Source organism: Macaca fascicularis, chromosome 3 (assembly GCF_037993035.2).
Source record: "Macaca fascicularis isolate 582-1 chromosome 3, T2T-MFA8v1.1".
NCBI classification, from domain to species: domain Eukaryota; kingdom Metazoa; phylum Chordata; class Mammalia; order Primates; family Cercopithecidae; genus Macaca; species Macaca fascicularis.
In genome coordinates, this window is record NC_088377.1 from 118,030,637 (window position 1) to 118,047,209 (window position 16,573).

Consider the following 16,573-nt stretch of genomic DNA (forward strand, 5'->3'; position numbering starts at 1 on the left):
CTGGGTCCCTCAGATCTAATTTCCTTTCTAGGGCTCCAAACCAAAGCTTGGAAAATATATTGGAATGATGTTAAAGTGAAGCTGTAAAACCAGATCCTCCTCAAACAAGGGACAGAAAGTGAGTCCCAGGAATTGGCCTAATAAGATGTCTCCCAAGAGGAAAAAATTAATCCCTCACATAGAAAAGCTCTCTGTATTCACAGGACTATGTTGACTGCTAATGTGTTGGGAAAACATAAAAACCTTAAGTGCAGGGGAGGGAAGGTGCCTGGGGAAAAGTAGCATCTTGCCCTATGCTAGTGGGTTTCTTCAACAGGGGAAAGAAAACTCTCAATCATTACATCCTCCTTGCTTCTAAAAATAGACAGAAAACACATTGTTCTGAATTACACTCCTAATGACTAAGCCAAATGCACATTCTACCCACTTGTATTATCTCTGTGCTTTGCAACAACACCGTTAACATTGAATTAATATATAAAGAAGAGATAAAAGCCATGAAAGAAAGAAGGATAATGCCATAGGAAAGATTGGAGGTCCTAATGCCAACACTCTAATGGAATGTTGGGGACTGGAGTCAGTCCACGGGTCTTTTGGGTAACATCAAAGTATAGCCTCAGCCAGGTAATTGCCCCAGGAATTCCTTCCAATTCCATGCAATGGCTAGACCTCCATGAAGGAAAACTTGATTGAAACAAAGCCAACGTTTCCAACACCCAAGGGTGATGGGCGATTGAAAAAGTCCTCCCTAGCAAGCCTGTACTCTGAAGACATGCCATTCACTCTTAACTGGTTAACAGAGGCCCAATGCCTCATATGTTTTTGGAAAAAAAAATCTGAAGAAGCCTTGGAATGAAAGTGAAAGAGGTCCACTGTTATTCCCTCTTCTGTCAATCCCAGATGAGCCCCCAGAAATGTTACAGGATGTTTTTCAGTGCTGCTTTGCCAACCAGAAATCTCTGCAGCTGCTGTGACCTCTGCCTGAAGCCTCACTGAGGCCCACTGGGCTCACTCCACCCACTCAGCCCAGGAGGCTGAGCTTGGCTCATGCAATGGCCCAGATCTCATGCCCGCTGTGGGATCCATGTTCAGCCTGTGGCTGGACTGGGCAGGCTGTAACCAGCTTCTACCTTGGGCACTGGCATCTGGATGAGAGGAATGTGATGGTGCCCCAAAGTTGGATATGCCAACAGCCATAGAGCTCCAAGGGGTGTTACAGCTCTCGCCCAGGGAGTCCCGAGGTCTGAGTCTCCAAGAAATGTTACAGCTTACTCTTGTTCCTGTTGCCTGCAGCTCAGGGAATGAGGGCATATCACAGCTCCTTCGGTCCTGCCGCTTGCAAGCTCATTGAATGGGGGTGTGTCACAGCTCATTTTGTCCCATTGCCCACAGCTCAGTGAATGGGTGCATATGGCACCCAGCAGTTTTTTCACTCCTGTAGCTTGGTTAGTGGGAGTGCAATTAAGCACTATTAGCTCTTTTCACACCTGCCATTTGGTGGGTTCTAGGTTCTTTCCCCATGATGAAGAGGAATGAGGTATGCAGACAGTAGAGAGTGAGCAAGGCTGAGAAGAATTTTACTGAGTGACAGGAAAGCTCTTGACATGAGAGGGACTGGAAGTGAGTACCCCTGTGTGTGAGAAGGGGCCCAAAAGCAGATAGTCACCTGTGAGGCTGAGTCTAGGGTTTTTATGGGCTTAGAATTGGGGAGTGCATGCTGATTGGTACATGGGAAGGCCTGGAAAAAGCACCATTCAATTGGCTAAAAGACATTGAGAAAGTTCTTACTTTGGTCACAGACTCAACGTGGAACTGGAAGCTCAGTTTTCAGGCATCAGGCTGTCTTTGGCTTGAAGGTCAGGGTTCAACAGGGACCTATTCGTCTTCCTCGGAATTTATCTGTCTCCTGTTGCTATCATTGAGACATCAAAATGTCTACAAGTGTAACCATTTATCATGACCTACATGGCTGCTGATATGGTCTGAATTACCCTTAAGATTCCACTTTAAGGTCCATAAATACTGCTAAGTAAAAATCCACTGTGGCACACTCATTCTTCTCTTGCTCAGATGCCCTGCTGCACTCTTCTGCAGTGTTCTTTCTTTCTTTCTTCTTCTTCTTTTTTTTTTTTTCAATAAAACTTTCCTTTCCAAACCTATACCATTGTGGGTAAATTCTTTTTACTGTCCACAAGCCAGTCATTTTCCATTGCTGGGGCTCTAGTACATCACCCAACACAAATCAGTCTTCCAAAAAGTCAGGGACCAGGGTTTTTAAGGATAATTTGGTGGGTAGTGGGATGGAAAGTTGAGAGTGCTTATTGGTCAGGTCATTGAAGAAATCATAGGGAGTCAATGCTGTCCTCTTGTGATAAGTTGATTCCTGGGTGGGGTTCACAAGACCAGTTGAGGCAGCTTATCAATCTGAGTGGTGCCAGCTGATCCATATAATGCAGTGTCTGCAAAAGATATTAAGCACTAATCTTAGGTTTAACAATAATGATGTTACCCCCAAGAGCAATTTGGAAAGGTTCAAAATCTTGCAGCCTTTAGCTGCATGACTCCTAAACCATAACTTCTAATCTTGTAGCTAATGTGTTAGTCCTGCAAAGGCAGTTTAGTCCCCAGGCAGGAATGGGATTTGTTTTGAGAAAAAGCTGTTATTGTCATTTCAAAGTTTAACTATAAACTAAGTCCCTCCCTAAGTTAGTTCGGCCTGCACCCAGGAATGAACAAGGACAGCTTGGAGGTTAGAAGCAAGATGAAGTCACTTAGGTCAGACCTCTTTCACTGTCATAATTTTCTGTTATAATTTTTGCAAAGGTGGTTTCAGTTTTTGAGCCTCAACACTTCAAACCAACAAAATTATATATTTTCAATGTGCAGAGGAAATGGCAAGTATTAATATTTCTAAAACTAAGTGCAGTGTATTCTAATTTTAAGTGAATTGACATGAAGAGAATGTGAAACAGCACTCTGTATTGCTTAAAGATACAGGGAACAACATAAACGATAGATCTGTCTAAAAAATGTATAACTGGACTCAGTAAACTAGATATGTTATCAATTATTAAGGATGCATGTAAAGGGAATTGTTCAACATACTTTCCTTCCTTCCACTGCCTTATAGTCTTAAAGGTTCTTTGTTCCTTCTGATTTATTGCCCTGTTTATGTATTTCAGCCCCAGAGTCATAGTTAAGGGGACAGCTAAAATTAAGGAACTAAGGAATAGTCTGTCAGTCTTTGCCCCGGGGTAGAAGGCTGCTATAAAGCAAATGAAAAATGAAGCATCATTAAGAATAAATTGTAGGTTTTGAGTATGTTCCTTTATTCTCAAAATGGGTTTTCTTTTTTGAGAATAGCCTCTTTCCATTTGAATTGGCTTATATTATAAGCTGATTGTGGCATTCTGTTTTCTTCTGAGTCTGCCCAGATGTTCCCTTCATCTACAGGATAAATTTCTACTTCATATACAAAGCTCTGTATTTTGAAGCCCTATCTGATGAGTTAGGTTTCAAAGTCCTAGAAAAGTTTTCAGAAATTTATGACAGTTATTTTTGTTAAATCTATGCTGTGCTTTCAAATATGAACATAACTTTTGTTAAATTTTTGTTTTATTAAGCTTTGAAAACTTTTTGCATAAATTCATTGAATTTTACATTTAAAAGCAGCATCTTTATATTAAAAATTGTAACCTTAATATTTAGCTTTAAAATGTGTTTTAATAGCTCCTTTTTACTTTTTATTTCCACTGGTGATTAATAAGAAAGTTTTAAATATTTAATTTCTTTATAAATGTATTTAATTGATAAATACAGAAGACCATATATAAGTATGAATTAAACATCACACGGTTTTGACTAACCCCTATTGACTCCAATAGGGATGGCATTATGTCCAAGGGGACGGAGGAGACACAGACCCAAAAAACAAAGACATAGGGTTTATTGAGGACTTACATATGGGGCAGTCAAGGAGTGGTGGGTCAGACAGGAAGACCGCTACTGTTTGTAGCATGCAGTTTACATAGCAATTTTCACTTCGTACCCTCTACCTAGCAACATCCATGTCTAGTTCAAAACAAAAGGCCTCTTGATTCCTTGCATATCCTGCAGTCCACAAAATGGACCAGGGGTTCAGATGTCCTTCATAGAGAGAGTAAACCTCTAGATTGGCCGCTCCCGGGTTTCTTGGCTCAGAACTCTGAACCAACAATCTTCTTAGACCATATAGTATGCTTAAATTATTGCTGTCAGGTGAATCTGCTATACACACACAGAGTCAGAAATTATGAATACGCATTGATAATCATACACAGAAAGCAAGAGGAAAAAAATGCAATCTTTCAGCATCATTAAATATAATTTTAATCAAAATTTTCTTTTAATAAGTTGAAACAAATTGATTTACTGTATAAAAGCATTCAAAAGAGAATAATATCAAAAGGGACAATTTGTCTATCACATATGATGTATTTCTGATTCATATTCATATTGGTCATAAGAAAAAGCCAATTGTGTCAATGTCATTTAGTCTTCTATCTTCTGAATGTTCCTTGAAAGGCATTGTGTAAGAACTTATCAAAATAGATAAACAGTAATTAGTCAAGAAACATACTCGGTTTTATACTAAATATGTCAAAAATTTGGAGTATAAGGCTAATTTCACAGATTAAGAAATGTTGGGTTGGTATGGCGGCTCATGCCTGTAATCCCAGCACTTTGTGAGGCCAAGGTGGGCAGATCACTTCAGGACCGGAGCTCAAGACCAGCCTGGCCAACACAGTAAAACCCAGTCTTTACCAAAAATATAAGAAATTAGCCGAGCATGGTGGTATACGCCTATAATCCCAGCTACTCGGGAGTCTGAGGTGGGAGAATCCCTTGAACCTGGCAGGCAGAAGTTGCAGTCAGCTGAGATTGCACTGCTGCACTCCAGTCTGGGGGACAGAGCGAGACTCTGCCACTTTTTTTTTTTTTTTTAAGTTAATGAACTAAATTTGAAAAAGTTGACTAGGCACAGTGGCTCATGCCTGTAATGTAATCCCAGGACTTCGAGACACTGAGGCAGGCTGCTTGCTTGAGCTCAGGAGTTCGAGACCACCCTGGCCATCACGGCGAAACCCCATCTCTACAAAAAAATACAAAAATTAGCTGGGCGTGGTGGCATATGCCTGTAATCCCAGCTACTTGGGAGGCTCCCAGCTACTTGGGAGGTGGAGTTTGCAGTGAGCTGTGAGCCAAGATAGTGCCACTGCACTACAGCCTGGGCAGCAAAGTGAGAACCTATCTCACTCTCTCAATAAAAAGGAAAAAGGCATTTCTGGGTTCCTGTTTATCTGTTTATGATAGCTCAGAATGGTCTTTTAAACTTTAAATAAACTTCTTAAATCATAAATTGACATTCATGAACTGTTTTAATAATTTAAAACATGGCTATATTGAGAAAACAAGAGGGATTCTTAAAATGAAGGAAATGACTAATAAAAGTAAGTGTAATCTATATTATATGTACTTTAAAATGTATGCATGGTAAATGTGTTATATATACACTAATATGCAATAAATAAAGATAAGATAAATTCAGAGTAACCTTTTACACGTTACATAATTAATGTGACAAAAGCTCAGTTTCTTTTTTTTTTTTTTTCCTTGAGATGGAGTCTCGCTCTGTCGCCCAGGCTAGAGTGCAGTGGCGCGATCTCAGCTCACTGCAACCTCCGCCTCCCGGGTTCACGCTATTCTCCTGCCTCAGCCTCCCGAGTAGCTGGGACTACAGGTGCCCGCCACCACACCTGGCTAATTTTTTGTATTTTTAGTAGAGACGGGGTTTCACTGTGTTAGCTAGGTTGGTTTTGATCTCCTGACCTCGTGATCTGCCTGCCTCGGCCCCCCAAAGTGCTGGGATTACAGGCGTAAGCCACCGTACCTGGTCGATAGAAGCTCAGTTTCTATGAATGTGCTCAGATTCAAAATTATTTAAAACTCGCCTCAATTTGGGGACTTTATAGTAGGATCCAATAGTGTTTCTAGTCACATATAAAAGATAATATATTTGACCCATCAAATTTATGGTATAAAATAAATACTAGCACAGCAGTTATTATAGAATCTTTACTGCTATTCTACTATAACATTTTTTATGATATTATTTTTCTATACAACTCACAGAAATATCAAAGTAACATAAAATTATGTTTAAAAAAAGTGCACCAATGCTAGGGGTGGGTAACAAATGTTGTTAAATCTAGCACTAGAACTAGTTAGTGTTCAGATACCTAAATATTCACTAAATTGAGGTAACAACCAAAATTCTTTGTTAACAGCAATCCAAGAGGCACAACGCAACTTAACATCTGTTTTTTATTTCCAAAATTCTAGTGAACTTAATTCATTATATAGATGGTCCGCAACTTACGATGGTTCAGGTTCTCAAATTGATGATGCAAAAGCAATACACATTCAGTAGAAACTGTACTTCGAGTATCTACACAATTGTTTTTCACTTAAAGTACGGTATTCAGTAAAGTACAGGAGAAATTCAACACTTTATTACAAAATAGGCTTCATGTTAGATTATTTTACAAACATGCTGAGGACACTGACATTAGCTTACAGTTGGGCAAAATAATCTAATTAACCTTGCTTTCTATGTAGGTAGGTAGGTAGGCTAGGGTAGGCTAAGATGTGATCTTGGGTAGGTTACATATATAAAATGCATTTTCTATTTAGAATATTTTCAATTTATGGGTTTATTGGGACATAACCCCATTGTAAGTTGAGGAGCAGCTATATTTTAAAAGATATTAAATTTTACGCCTGAACAACATGGTGAAATTGCATCTCTACAAAAAATACAAAAATTAGCCAGGCTTGATGGTGTGTGCTTATAGTCCCAGCTACTTAAGAGGCTGAGGCAGGATCGCTTGAACCCAGGAGGCAGAGGTTTGAGTAAGCTGATATTGTGCCACTGCATTCCAGCCTGGAGGACAGAGTGAGACCCTGTCTCAATAAATAAATAAACAAAAATAATGAAGATATTAAATTTTAATTTTCTATGAGACTTAATGTGAAATATTTTCTGACTTCTGGAGCACATAGTAAAATCTAGTTAAAGTGTTCGTTATAAATCTGTACAACCTTTATGTCAGTGTCTCTGAATTCTTTGGAATATACGTAAGATAAAATCAAACCAATATTGCATACTCTTTGCAAATTCCTGGGTGGAGTAGTTGATGCTGTTGTTTTATATTTTCTGGTAATTCCTTTATGTGCACATGACATTAACCCAAGCATTGTACTACTTTATCTTTCCCTCTCCAACTAAACCAATAATACAATATTTGCAGGAAGCAGAAATTTTGCTGAATGATCATGCTGCACCTGGAAAATAATAAACCTTAATTTATGTATGCTCTTGAACACTTTTAGAGCCACGCATACCACTAAGGGTTTCTAATTCACCATTTTACCTCACATTGACTTTAGCCTTCCACTTTTTTATTGCCTCCTCTTGTTTTTTTTTTTTTTTTTTTTTTTTTTTTTTTTTTTTTTTTTTTTGCTGCTTTCTCTGGCCTTTATCTTTTCTTTTGTTTGCAAGAGCAGAAGGGAAAAAACGTGCTCTCATTTTTGCCCTCTCTTTCTCTCCTTCAGAGTAGATGAGCTTTCTCTTTTATTGCCTCGGCTTCTGTAGAATAATACCTTCCACCTCAAATTGCTTAACAAGGTCTTTTCCTTAACAGTGGCAATACCTTCTTAGTAAGGGTTTGGTTGGAAACTGTTGAGATTAAATGTTCTCCCTACTGTGCATATTATTAGTAATTACATGGCATAGAGTTATTTATAAGTCTACTGTTTCATCTGAGGAAATGTAAAATTATAGCACAGGTAGAAGAAAAACCTAGGCCTTATTCACAAATGAGGTGCAAACGGAAGACTGGGGCATTAGAAAATCATCTATTGTAGAAATGTCAATGGGATCAAACCCAGGAAATTACAGAAGCCATTTCTCCTAGGTCTCAATATCTGAACATAGCTTGCATGTCCTAGAAGCTGGTAAGAGGCTGATGCCCAGACTCCTGTCATGGCAGGAAAGGCCATACAGGAGACCTCAGCAAGAACAAGAGAATAATGAAGACCATCCAATAGCCCAAGCACCATGCTATAGTATATCATCCTCCAAATCAGGTCCTGACAGCTAGAGTGTCTTCCTTCCTCTCCAGGTTTATTTCTTGTTCTCTCGATGCTCTAGACTGAACAACTTTCAGTGTCTGAAAAACCACAGACCTATTTTCATTGACCTGTTCAGTAAAGACTCTAGTTTTATTTTCTCAGTGTTAACTTCCTGGCTTGTCCAGGTAGCTCAAGTATTTTCATTCGTGGAGTCTTGTGCCTATTTTTAACTCTCTGTTGTTACACTATATTGTAAACTTCTAGCCCCAGTAATTATGCCTTGTGTAAAGGAGGTGATCAGAAAACCGTGGATCTATGAAAGAATCAACAGGACACTTTAGTTCCATTGAAAGAAGACTGACATAAGATTTTTTAAAAATAAAATTAACACCTATACTATGAAAACATGATTTTCTTGAGGGAATCATACTCCGTTTTAGAAAACACACTTTTGAAACTTATAAAAAACTTATAATTTTTATAGGAAAGAGTATATGTGATTCCCATATTAATTTTTGCTGATTCAAGTGCTGTTATAAATTTTAAAAGGAGGCAAGACCCTCAGTCGTCCACTGCAAATTGTCAAGTCATTAGTTTTCACCAGGCTGAAGACCTGAATGAGAGTTTAGGACTTTCACCAGGCTGAAGACCTGAATGAGAAAGAGGCCCTGAGACAAAATTAAGTCACTTTACAAGAATGTTGTTCTCACTGTTACTTGCAGATATTCCTTAGAGAAGACAACTCCAAATTCCTTAGAGAAGTTAATTCCAGCAGTTTTGGGGTACAAAGTTCTAACTACCATTCAGAGGAAGCTAAACATTGTTTCTAGTTTCTGAGTTAATCATGAGTAGACAATTGCAAAGAGAATCTACAAAGATTTTCAAATGTACAACATGGAGTCAATATTTGAACAGAAAATATTTTGTATATTCACAATAGCAGATATAGAATTAAAATCGATATCCCAGCCATATTTATTGATATGTGATCTTTTCTTTCCAATTATGTTGTCTAAGGCAAATGCATCATCACAACTTTTACATTTCCCTGTGGTTATCCACCAGTATTCTTCAGTGCTTTTCTAGTACTGTGAAGGAAAGAAGTGGCACACAGTGGATATACAGGAAGTAAACTCTCCTTAAATACCTTCTGGCTTTTCTACTGTGCACTGATGTGAGAACTGACCAAAGACAGTTATGTTCTTCTTTGTATTCCTTAATAGCAAGTAATATCAACCAAGCGGTTCCACATTCCTTGTGGTATCATATTCCATCTCACTCAAGTGCCAGTGATATTACATAAGCCTATGCATCATTTTCTACCTGTAAGTAATTCCAGTTTACCACAGGTGAAGGTCTTAATGACACTACAACATCCCAGGGATTGATTCTATTCACCACTAGCAATGAGACTCTGTTGGCAGTTAGCTGGTGAGTAATTCAATTCCATCATCTTATCCAATGATTCACTTTTGGCATCACCTGTCTTAATTTTATTTCTCCCCACCCCAAGTACACCCTGAAACAAGAATTTGAGTACAACAAGTGTACTGAAAGGTGGTCTTTGGTTAGCACTTATAGGGTAGTGGATAAATGAGCCAAAGAAGGAAAGAAAGTAAACTAAGAACTTTACTGTTGTCAACTGGAGTGTTGTCTCACACAGTGTTGGACTCACACCTCAAACTTACCTAAAATCTGAGGGAGCAATAGCATTTATGTACAAACTCCCATCAATCATGTTAGAGGGATATTTGAGGGAACTGAAAGGAAAATGTTATTTTCCTGGTATTTCAGTCTGTGTGGGTAGAGAGCAGCTAGAAAACTTCCTCTGACAAAGGAATGCACATGCTGACAATTAGAAGTAAGGCTAATATACTACAGTGACTCTGTGAACAAGATGGAGAAGCAGCCAATAAGAATACTTCTCGACTTATATAGTCCCAAAATATCAAGGTGAACGCAAGACTGATGTCAGCTGCTACAATGGAGAAATCACTGATCCATTGCTCAATTTCTAGACCTGATTCCTTTTTCATTCCCAATTGGAAGAGATCCTGGGTGCTATTGAGGAAAATCCCTGTAACACCACAAGAGGTCTGATAAGTGTTTCCTTTCTGGTCTCCAAAGGTATCTGTAGGGGAAGAAAAATAATTTTTTTTAGATTCTTAGTTAAAATGAATCCCTATGACAAAAGATAGATTAGCAAAAAAAAAAGAAATGTTTATTAGCATCTATATTTCCTGGATGGCACCATGAAAGATAACGGAAGACACCTAGGTAAGGAGTAGTTCTCAAAGAGTTGGCTTTGAATTCCAGCTTATATAGCATCTTTGACAAAGAATAGTTAATTATTAGAGAAACGACAAGACAAAGGAAAAGGACCTTGAGTCTCTAACAGCTTGTGGGAAGGTAAATAAATAGCAGATAAAGGCTAGTTAATAAAGCTTCTCAGCGTATATTCTTCTGGTATCATCTCCAGGGGTAAGGGTCTAAAGTTGGCTTCAGTGGTTAACCTCTGTTCTCCCTGGTAGAACGGGGTGCAGGATACCTTCTGTGTCTCTAAATCCGTGTCCTGCTTTTAGGCAATTAGAGGGAGAGCAGAGAGCTTTCCTGCATCTGCTTCTCCATTGTCTTCAGCCCAATAATTTTTCATTTTTTGGGGTGAAATATTCTGGTCTCCCACAGATGTGTGATATGGACCCAGACAATTACACACTGAGGGAAGGGAAATACTGAGAATTTTCAAAAACTGTTGGGTATTGGGTTGAACTGCAACTGATACTGAGGACCATTTTATGGCAGAGGAGGGACAACAAAGTGTATGACCATCAATTCTACTGGTCATACTATATATCTGACAGCTCAAAAGCTGACAGGCTGCAAACATTTTGAAATGGCCTTGTAAGTGTCTGGTTTTAGCCTGGGGATGATACCCTGAATGGCTGGGGTTTGGGATGCTGTCCTTCAAGTTGCTGTATATACTTTAAACCAAAGGCCATTATATAGTGTTATTTTCTCAAAAGTTAAAATGTGTGAGACTGAGTCCAAGACGTGGGAGTAGCAGTAGGTTCTGTCATCATAACTCCTACTGGCTCTCTTGAGGGAATGTGTGTTATTCTCCCACAATTTTAGCCTCTGCTGTGTTAGAGTTACTAGTTTGGGGAGGTGTTTGGGGTGGAGAACTTCTATCAGAGGACACAGTAAGAGGATGGTTGGTTGGTTGGTTTTTTTTTTTTTTTTTTTTGAGACGGAGTCTCGCTCTGCCGCCCAGGCTGGAGTGCAGTGGCCGGATCTCAGCTCACTGCAAGCTCCGCCTCCCGGGTTCACGCCATTCTCCTGCCTCAGCCTCCCGAGTAGTTGGGACTACAGGCGCCTGCCACCGCGCCCGGCTAGTTTTTTGTATTTTTTAGTAGAGACGGGGTTTCCACCGTGTTAGCCAGGATGGTCTCGATCTCCTGACCTCGTGATCCGCCCGTCTCGGCCTCCCAAAGTGCTGGGATTACAGGCTTGAGCCACCGCGCCCGGCCCAGTTGGTTGGTTTTTTAACCCAGTCTTTTGCTGTGGTTGTCACCTGGATGTTTTAGATTCTTGATATCAGAAGACCACCAGGCAAAGAGTTATTATACTAGGAGGGATAATTGGGCCTGATTATCATATAATAGATAGAAATAAGGTTACTTCTGCATAATGGGGGCAGGAAAGAATACATCAGAAATCTAAACCATTCTGTTGGATACGTTTTGCTGCTCCATCAACCCTAGTGATAATAGTGAATGGACAATTGCATCAACCATTGCCTGTAGAGAGCAAGGTCATTTAGGGCCTCAGAATTGAAAGTTTGCTCCTCCACGCAAGCCACAAAAATCAGCTGAAGCACTGGCCTATGTTGAAGAAATCTAGAATGGGTGATAGAAGAGGAAGATGATGAATATTTTCTTAGTTCTATGGAACATCTTGCTGTAATTTGTTTTTATTGTGATCAGTCATCACCCTAAAGAGTCAGCAACAGAAGTGGATTTCACGTGGAATATGGGTGGACTATACCAGATGCTGTTAGTGTCTCACCTAAATACACTTGGAATGAACTATTTTTACTCCAAAGACTTGACTTTCAGTATCCCTTTACTAGTGTTGAAGACGTGTATTAAAAACAAAATCTTCTGCCAACCCCAAATCTCTATTACAGAGGTAGTAAAGAAATAAAACAGTTTTATTATTGAATAAGTATTAAAATAGAGTGTGATACTCATCATAGGCAATCTACAAATAGATTGCAAAGACAGGAAGCTCACCCTTTATATAGTCAACCGGATACAACCAATTTTATACATGTTTTTAAGATGAGCAATAACTAGTACTCAAGAGAACTTCACAGCACCATTTGTCACATATAGTCCCCAACTTTACCTGGTAATTGGTGTGACTGTCTATATGAGCTAATTGGCTTTTTTTTTTCTAGAGGAAAAACAAACTTCTCACATCTGTACTACAGGGGAGGTAGTTTTACAACTTGGAGCAAGGGACCCACTTAAGTTAGGCTCCCACTGTCCCAGAAACTGGGAGTTTGGAAGGCTGTCTCCGTTGATGGTTACATTTTAAAGAGGTGTCACCAGGTTCCTGAGAAAGATATTCCTAGGTCATAAGGTCCACAAAAGCCTGATTCAGTTTCTAAAAATATTTATATACATTTTGAAAATATGAAGTAAGTACTTAAATTTGCTAAGTTTTCTGAGGTAAATGTTCTGACAAAGCAGGAGGGGCAGAAAACCTCTTTTTATATTTTTAACAGGTGGATTAAAATTTAAAATTTTTAATTCATACTTGTCCTGACATCTGATTTTCCCTTGGAGTTGGAGCCCATATTTCTTGTGTACATGGTAAGATAACAATGCCAATAAATTAACACACCTCTGATGCAGCTTGTTAGAAATGCAGAATTCCAGGTCCTGCCAAAGACATACTAAGTCATGATCTGCATTTTTAACAAGACTTTCAGGTATTTTGTATGCACATTGAAGTTTGGAAAGCATGATAAACATGGAGATTATATATATCATATAAATAATATAAACATAAATATGTATTTATATATAACATATTTGTATTTATATAAATGTACATTACATATAAAATATATTTATATACATTTGTATATGCATATATTTGTAAATTTGTATAAAGCCCTGAAAACTCATTTGTGTTTAAGGATTTACAGAGGAATTTCTCTCTAGTTTTATATGTGTAAATATATAAAATATGTGCATTATATATAATGGAATAATCTATGGATGGTAGATTATATGCATCTATATGGTAATGGTAAAGTTGCATTATATATAAATACATTATATGTAATGCATATAATCTATAGATTATATGCATCTATATGGTAATGTTAAAATTGCATTCAGCTGATGATAGCAGAAAACCTAACAATTGTAACTTAACAAATAGGAATAATTTTTCTGACATAACAATTTCAGAGGTTGAGAGTCTGGGTGTGATACTGTGGTTCTACGATATAATCAGTGGCCTGGGCTCTTAATCTTTCTGCTCTATCATCTAGGCATTCAGTTGCCTTTCTCAGTCTTGCTGACTCATGATCCTACGATAGTTGCTTATATTCAGGCTTACATCTGTTTCAGGCAGGAAGAAGGAGGACAAAGCAGTGCCTCTTTAGGAAAGCAAAAGTGTTCCAAGGAATCATCAACTTTTGTTTTACAAGAAAGAATTTGTAAACTAAAATCAACTCCAGAGTAATTAGGTTATATAGTTGGACACAATTTTACCACAAACAAAATTGAGGTTTTGTTAGTAAGCAGCAAAAAAGAATAAATATTGAGTAGGCAACTAAAAGTAATTGCTACAAAAAAATACATTTACATAGGTAGACAGTATTTTTTCTTAGCACAGTTATAATTTAATTACCCAAAATTATAACTAGTAAGAGTAATTATAATATAATTATTTTTATATAACTATACAATATGTAATTACATATAAAGTTAATGTAAATAATTATCTAATCTATAAATCACCACTTTATGCTACATAGGTATACATTTAAACTGTTTTAATAATAAACCACACATAATCAGTTATCACATTGATAAGGAAAGAATTCAGCACTGTGATGCTGGATTGATGTACAGGATTTAAAAATACTGCAAAAACAGAAGTTCTAAATGTAATCAAAATTTAAAGAATCTTAATTGTAATTATTTTTCAGTATCTACTATTCTGGAATATGATTTTTTAAAATTAGGAAATGGGTTAGGGATATGGTATAACTAGCAAGAGATAAAACTACATATATAAAGTTCACTTTTCTTTAGTATCAGAACTTGTTCGAAAAGCTACAGTGCAATAAAACTTCAACTGCAAACTGAGGTTAAGCTATTTGTCAGAGAACATCTATTTCTAATTTTAAAGGCTATTAAAATCAATTGAGAAACTCTGTTTCACCATATCCTTTCATTCCACTTCATAGCACTCATATTGAATCCCACAGAATTTGGACAATCATGCCAAGCCAGTTATCGTGCAGCAACATATTAAACTCTGTTGGCTTATTACACGGTCATTAAGTAGATTAATTTTTTCTAAAGTAATTTTCATATTTCTGATTAAATTTTTCCATGATATTATTTAAAAACTTATGAGACACATCAGAGATGTGTGATAAAGTAAATTAAACCTAAGTTAAAACCTCATTTTAAGTATTAACATTTTATACTTTATTCAAACACTTTTAATACATTTGCTCCTGTGAGAGGGTAGTTCTTTTGAGATATTCATTTTTGTTTTGTTTCCAGTGACATGCTTTATATCTTCTGCATGTCTCTACAGTTACCTGCTTTATCTTTCTCTACCTGGTTCTGTGTCACAGGAGGCTGAACTCAGGAGAAATCCGTGATTTCTTTGCCCACAGGCTTTGGTTTCAGTCCATTGGACCAAGCTCATAGATTGGAGGAAGGGAAGAGAATAATGTCAAGATATCCATTCATTCATATGTCTCCATGCTTTATCATGTCTTGCTGTCTGGCCTGCTATCAGGAAACCTCCTCTATATGGCTTCTTCTGTATCTCATATTAGCTACCTCCCCTGGCCTCTTTAAACCTATGACTAGTATTGGTACTCTGTTGTTATTTCCACGAGAGTGGTGCATGATCCCTTGAGGCTTTTTCTAAACCATGCTTTTACCATTGTGAAGAGTTCTATAAATTCCCCTTCATGACCAAACTTGAGTACATATGTGTTTCTTACCAGGACCCTGACTGATTTAATTGTTACAGTTATATTTCTATTTTCTACTCCAACAACCTAGAAAAGTTATAAAACTCAGAAAATTACCTTAGAATGTATAACTCTATAATTACTATACTTAATTTCTTTGGATATGTACTTCTGCACTTGTATATCCAAGATAGATTACTGAAATTCCTCCTTAACAGATATAATAACTTTTTCCCTATTTCTTCAAATCACTTTTGACATTTAACCATACTTCCATTGACAGCATACATATTAACAAGGTTTTTTTAAAAATATAGGCTATATATTTTTTCCCTTTAAATAGTTTTTAAATTAATTTACTAAATTTGTATAAAGTCCTGAAAACCCATTTCTCTTTAAGGATTTATAGAGGAATTTCTCTCTAGTTTAAATGTTTTGTTTCCTAATTAAAAATAAAATAAGCATATAGTATGGTAAATTTTTATACCATTTTATGAGTATAAGAAATAAAATTAAGTATTGTAGTCAACAGCCTGTTAATTTTTGTGGTTCAGTAATAAAAGCTTAGATGTAAGAAAAATATGTACTAGTTTACCTTGGGAAAAATCAACTTCATTAAAATAATTTAGGGTCATTAAAATATAAAGTAATTCATATTTTTTACTATGAATAAATAGCAAACCAGTTAAGATATTACTTTCAAAAACTTTAAAAACTATTAAAAAATGGATCAAAACATCCTCAGTAGTAGCTCAAACCTCAAAATTGCTATAGGAAGGGACCTAAAGATGGCAGACTAGGACATCTGTCACTCACTTCTTTTCACAAACAACCAAAATCAAGAAGATCACTAGGATTCAACAGAGAAGTGACAGGAAATATCTGAGACACAGAAGAAAAGGGAAGCAAGGAAGCCAGCTCTGCCAGGATTGGCTGAGAGCTGAAAGTCTTCCCACTTCAGGGAAACAGAGTAAGTGAGAGATCTTCAGCAGTCCACATTGCCACCATGTACTCCTGCAACCGTAGTCATAGGTAAGCTCCTTTACCATTAGAGGCCCTGAGACTAGCATAGGGAGATGATGAAAGACTGCACAATGGCATTTATCCAGACAGAGAGCTCACTCTGGGTCCCACACCACCTCAAAATCCTAAGCAACTACAACA